Below are 5,917 nucleotides of genomic sequence, written 5' to 3' on the forward strand. Positions count from 1 at the left end.
ACAAAGTTGAGAGGAATAATATAACTAAGGTTATTATTATCTAATAAGTGAGTAACAGTTATGTGAAATACAGGGCCATGGAGGCATCAGCTACATAGAAGTCAGGAAGGCAAATACAATCTTGGACTTCATCACACTAAGAAAAAAGATAGCATTAGTCACCTTCCTACCAGAAACAGATAGACATTATTTCATATCAAAATGAAATTCATTTCACTATTAAGTTTCCTGATTGTTTTATAATCAAAAGGCTCTTTCTTGGAAAACCAGACTTCTAATTCTTTTGCTTATCTTTCTCAATCCCATTTTTAGAGGGGAGGGGAGGGGAGGGGAGGGGAGGGGAGGGGAGGGGAGGGGAGGGGAGGGGAGGGGAGGGGAGGGGAGGGGAGGGGAGGGGAGGAGGAAAGAAAGGAAATGACAAAATGCAAATGTCATACCAGGAACAACAGAAATGAAAATACTGGTGCGTGGAGAGCTAAAATTCCCCAGCCTGCTTTCCCAATTTCTTTAGAAGCTATGCATGCATTTGTGAAGGTGGGTCTGTTTGCTGCCTTTTTCACCTGATATATTGACAGAAATGCCTGCATCCTGTCCACTTTCCATCAAGCATTTGACTGAGGAAATAGTACCTCTTCACTTACAGGCATTCAAACATATCTTCCAGAGTGCAACGTGATGTCGTGTGCACTATGGGGACAACAGAACAATCTCTGTTTCCTGAAAATGTTGGTCAATATGACTTAACTTTCAGTTAGCAACATGATAAAGGGGGTTATTTCTTGTACAAACCTGAAGACTGGCACGAGGTCACCTATGGGATTAGGCTTTGAGCATGTGACAAAGTAAAAAATCTGTCCTGAAGATGGCTATGGCTAACTTCAGCAAGGAAGGCAGGGCCCAGTTTGCAGGGACACAAGGAGGGTTGATGCAGAATCCTTGTGTACAGCACTCTGTTGTGCAGGGTTTTGTTTGGGTTAATGTCATACTAGATGTGCTCATGGATTCATCTGAGAAAGGTGCCTGGGAAATTAGCAGAGGCTGCAGAACCTATATGCTGTTCTCAGAGTTCTTCCTCTGCCATAAGTATCAAAACTTGCTGAAATAAAGACCAAGCTTACCTCCAAAGATCCCAAGTCCATGAGAAGAAACTTTGGACCAGGTTTGCAATGTACTTATCCTGGAAGGAAGAGCAGCTGCCAAGAGCTCACTGTTTCAACATACATCGGTAAGAAGAAGCAGTGCTTGGTCTCCCCCACAGACAGGCCTGAGGGAGCATCCTCACATCTGAATTAGGCCCATCATTTTTATTCTGACTATAGTTTGCACTGGATTTTGCTTCTTGGTATTTCAATTTTAAGCCCATCCTTGTGATTTTGTGTAAACAATTGTTTACTTTCTGTGCCAAGAATATGCTATGGTATTTCTGAGAAATGCACCCTTCAATACATGGCTTAAAAAATAAAACAGCTGAGAAAGGGCGTGGAAGATATTTGGATTCAGCTTTCAAAAGCCACTCTTAATTTGACTGCTTTTGGGTCTGAACTGTTTCCTGAATAAAATGCATAGCGAAAAATAAACAGAAACAAAAGAAAGTAACCCCATTGGGAAATGGAGTGGTAAGACTCTGTATAAAGATGAAAGAAAATATTTCAGGAGCATTTCTCTCCATAGCTACAACTGATGAGTGACAGTGGAAAACATGACTGAGAAAGTAGCCTTATTTCTGACAGTGACAAGTTCTGATGCACTGTATGGGTTTTAACCCTGTTCAAGTTTTGGATCTCCCAAAATAACCTCTTAAACACACTAGTTTTGACCTGGTGAGTCAAAGAGAAAACTGCAGAAGAACTGACCAAATACTGAAGAAAAGATTTTGAAATTAAGATTTAAGAATTAACAAAAAAGAGTCTACAAAGCAAGAGAAAAAATTGATGTTTAGGCTGAATTCACGAAGGAGGAATAGCAGCTCAACAGAAATACCAGGAATGAAGACATGAAAGTAGGAAGATAAGCAAAGGTCTCAAAGTCACAGACAAGCAATAACATTATCCTGGTGTGCAAGACACAGCACAAGGGCTTCTTCAGACAACCAAAATACTCTCGGAAGGAAGAACAGGGAAGAAAGGGCAGGAGAGCTGAAAGTGTCCTCATGATTCGTGATGACTGGAAAGTACACTATTAAAAAAAAGCACTACTTCTTTAACAGCTCAAAGAGGAGCTCATTAATTTCTCTCAGAACAGTAGTACATTGTGAGGGCTGATGACAGTATATTCATTCAGTTCCAGGGCAAAAGAAGTCCTGAACAGCAGTTCCATAAGGATCGTACCTAATGAAATTTAGTTTCCTGGAGGGTTCTGTCTTCTTGGTCCCCTGAATCTTTAATGAAGTTACACTAAATGGAGTTACACTAAATGGACTACACTAATATTATTCATCTAAGCTAAGAATGTTATGAATGTGCCAGCTTTCAGTCAGTATATATATCTTAGTAGACATGACAAAATTCACCCATCAGGTGAGAAGTTTTTTAAGGTGTGGGGCAATGAAGCCTTGTTTCAAGCTGTCCTGGTTTTGTTAAAAACAAGTTTCTCTTTTAGTGAATTTTTTTCTGTCAGCTAAAGCCTTCTTACTAACTGCACTTTCCTGAAAGTTAGCTACATGTTTTGGTAGACACAGGAATGTTATGCAAGGTCATTGGTAACAATGCATCCCACAAAATGTGCAAGCAGGAGGTGACTGAAACTGAACCAACTGATTACTCCATCCCATTCACGTGATACTTTATATAAAAGCGGGAGACCACGAGGATCTCATCCCTTTTTCCTTATGGCTGACATTAGGAGAGGACCTTGCAAGTCGTCCCTGTGAACTGAGGCCTAGTGACAGACTGAATCGAGTTCTGGTTGGCTGCAGAATCCAGTCCAGAACTTCCAGGTGCTGGCCCTACATCAGCTGGAGCAATTGCCAGGACTTTCAAAATTGGTTTTGTATATTTTGTATTATTTTCTCTATTTTTATTAGTAGCATTAGTAAAACATTTTTAATTTTTCCAACTCTCTTCTCTCTGTCCTTCTTCTGCTCCCAATTGCCTGTCCTTAGTGGGAAGGGGGGAGAGGGAGGGACCAAAGAGGAAAAGGCGGGGGGAGAGGGGGTTAACAATACATCTGCCAGGGTTTATTGTCACCCTGCAATCAAACCTTTGACACCAACATATAAGCAATTTGATGTTAAGTTCTCATGTAGATTCCCTGTGCAATAAGGGGTAAATTAATGCTGATGCTTCTCCTGCAGTGGAAATTTTTTAACAGAGAAATCCTAATAAAGTTTCTTTCTTTTACTTGGCTAACTTATTTCTGTAGCCTTACAGAAGCTTGCGGAAACTTGAGACATCTAGCCATCTACCAAATTGGATTGAAATTGGCCAAAGGTCCAGAAAATGTTCTGGGGAACAGACAGATGTTTACACGAGGGAACAGATTATTATTGGATAACACATGTTGCATAATAAGAGGTAATTGTTTAAAAAGGGGATCTTTTCTACTAACTTCTGGTGGTAAAGGTTGGAGTGATTTGATTGACCAGAAATATTTCTCTTTTCTGGACACACTGACAAGGCTTTGGCAAGTGCCTTTAGCAAAGCAGAGGACATGTCTGTGAATATTAACTTGCTGTTTCTGGAAAATACTCTTTCTGCAGACACAGGTTGCCTTGTGTTTGGCAAGGCCAGAAAACACAATCAATTTTTGAATATTCATAGGGTCAAACATTTGCATATCTGGCATATTACTCCAGAGAGAGGGAAAAAAAAAGAAGTGAAAGCATTTGGAGGAGAACCAAAACTGCAGGACAAGAATGGGGTGTGTATAATTTGCAATGATCTCCACAGCCTCTGGATTCCCACCCTCTAGATTTGATTAAGCATTTAATTACTGCTTAATTCCAGAATCAATAAGTATGGTCTTAGTTCTCTACGATTTCCATTTGCTGCTTTTGCTATAAATGCACATTTGCCTTCATTCATTTGATAGCACAGACCTATCCTCACTCTTCCTTGATATTTACTTCTTACAAAATAGAAACTCTTCATGTCTACAATATTCCTAGTTCAGTTTACACTGGAACATCTCTGGAGTCAGTTTATCACCCACAGATGATAACAAGTGAAAGGTATGGCATGGATGTCTCATTTAACTTAATGTGCTGCCAGCTCCTGTGGACATTTTGCCCAGGATAAATCAGACAGTACATCTTCTACCAGCAATGGCTAATGACTGCTTTTTAACACACTATTAAGTAGTTTGGAATGCATACAGACCCAAGGTATGTCTCAAGGATTTCTCACTGCTGCCAGACTGTATGTTTACCAGAGTGACCACACCACACTAATTTTGGAAGTCTTCCTTTTCTTTAGAGATTTGCCACTACTTTCCTCCGTGCCTTTGCTTGTGCATTTATGTGTATGCATCTGTTAGATATGATATGGTATGATGTGATATGATTAGCATATTCTCAAAGCTGCCTGGTCCTAACTTCACCAAATTGCCTTTTTTGCCATATGTCCTTGCATCCTGGTACAATTCTGGACAGGGCCCATCATTATGGCACTTGTGTCTCAGGTCTCACATTGGTGCCCTGAGTATGAATCCAGTTTCTGTTGTGTTGCTGCCCAGAAGTGGGTGGTACTCTCATCCAGAAGGGACAATATGAGCTATCCCATTAGCAATCAACTGCATTTGCCCACTGTCTCAGAATGCTTTTATTGCACATTGCCTCACCTATCCACATACTGCCAGTACAATTTATGTCTTAGCAACCACCTGGGCTGCATTGGGCAGAGTGTTGCCAGCTGGTTGAGGAGACATCCTTCCCCTCAGCACTGGTGAGGCACGCCTGGGGTGCGTGTGTAGTTCTGGGCTCTGTACAAGAGAGTTATGGAGATGGTAGGGCAAGTCCAGCAAACAGCCACAGGAATAATTAAGGGATTGAAGGATCTCTCAGGTAAGGAGAGGCTGAGACAGCTGTGACTGGTTAGCTCAAAGAAGAGAAGGCTCATGAGGTGTCTTAGCCTTTTGTGTAACGTGGTTTATTTTCTTGCTGTTTTTAATGTTCCAGGGGGTTTCAAAACTGCTTATTGTAAGGTATGGCTGAGATATCACAGAGGAACAATATATCTTATACATGCCTTGTTCTCACAGTATTCTGTAAGTACCTTCTGCTATTCACCCTGTTATTCACACTTTTTAGATTCTGATCTTTTCAGTAGAGTATTTGTTGGACCATAGCATCCACATTCTTGGTGCAGGTCATTGCTCCACTTCTGGAAATTCCACAGATGTCCCCTCGGCCTGCACTTCTACCAGCAATGGCAAGTGGCTGTTTTGATTTGACCCCTGCCTGATCTACCTAGATTGTAGTTTGTGTCATGTTCTCCCAAAACTGCAGGCACTTTTCTAGGCACTCTTCCCTCAAGGTCTGCCAGCACTATTGGCTTTTCTGCCTTAAGGCTCTCACATAAATTATTCTGAAGACTGTTGTAAAATTATGTACTGTTCAAACATTTTACTGAGTCATGATTGATGTACAAACACAGAATATTTAAATATTATTGTATAGTTGTATATATTGCTGTATATATTGTTATAACTGCTATTTGTCTGTTAACAACCACTTTTCTGATCAGCTGAATCAGCTATGGGAGGTTTTGTGCTAGAAATGACAATTCTAGTGTCAGAGGTCTGCAGATATCTAAGCATTTCTTGGGCAGTGTTACATTCAAGTGAATATACATGGTTTGGGAGGCCTGAAAATAAGAAAGGGACTAGAGGTAAAAAAGAAGGCTCTGATTTAGATGAAGGACCAAAACCTAACCCACACTTATTCTAAGAATGGACACAGCACTTTGATTGAAATAGGGAG

The 5,917-nt window shown here is 40.7% G+C and overlaps 1 long non-coding RNA gene across 1 annotated transcript; it reads left to right on the forward strand.

The window, feature by feature from the left end:
* The first annotated feature begins 443 nt into the window (after positions 1 to 443).
* Positions 444 to 5,204, forward strand: LOC110356606 (uncharacterized). The gene is made up of 3 exons (XR_002409920.2): positions 444 to 2,983; positions 3,361 to 3,512; positions 5,114 to 5,204. It is a non-coding gene; the product is annotated as an uncharacterized LOC110356606 (long non-coding RNA).
* Positions 5,205 to 5,917: the final 713 nt, after the last annotated feature.

This window comes from Columba livia, chromosome 5 (assembly GCF_036013475.1).
Source record: "Columba livia isolate bColLiv1 breed racing homer chromosome 5, bColLiv1.pat.W.v2, whole genome shotgun sequence".
In the NCBI taxonomy this organism is placed as follows: Eukaryota; Metazoa; Chordata; class Aves; order Columbiformes; family Columbidae; genus Columba; species Columba livia.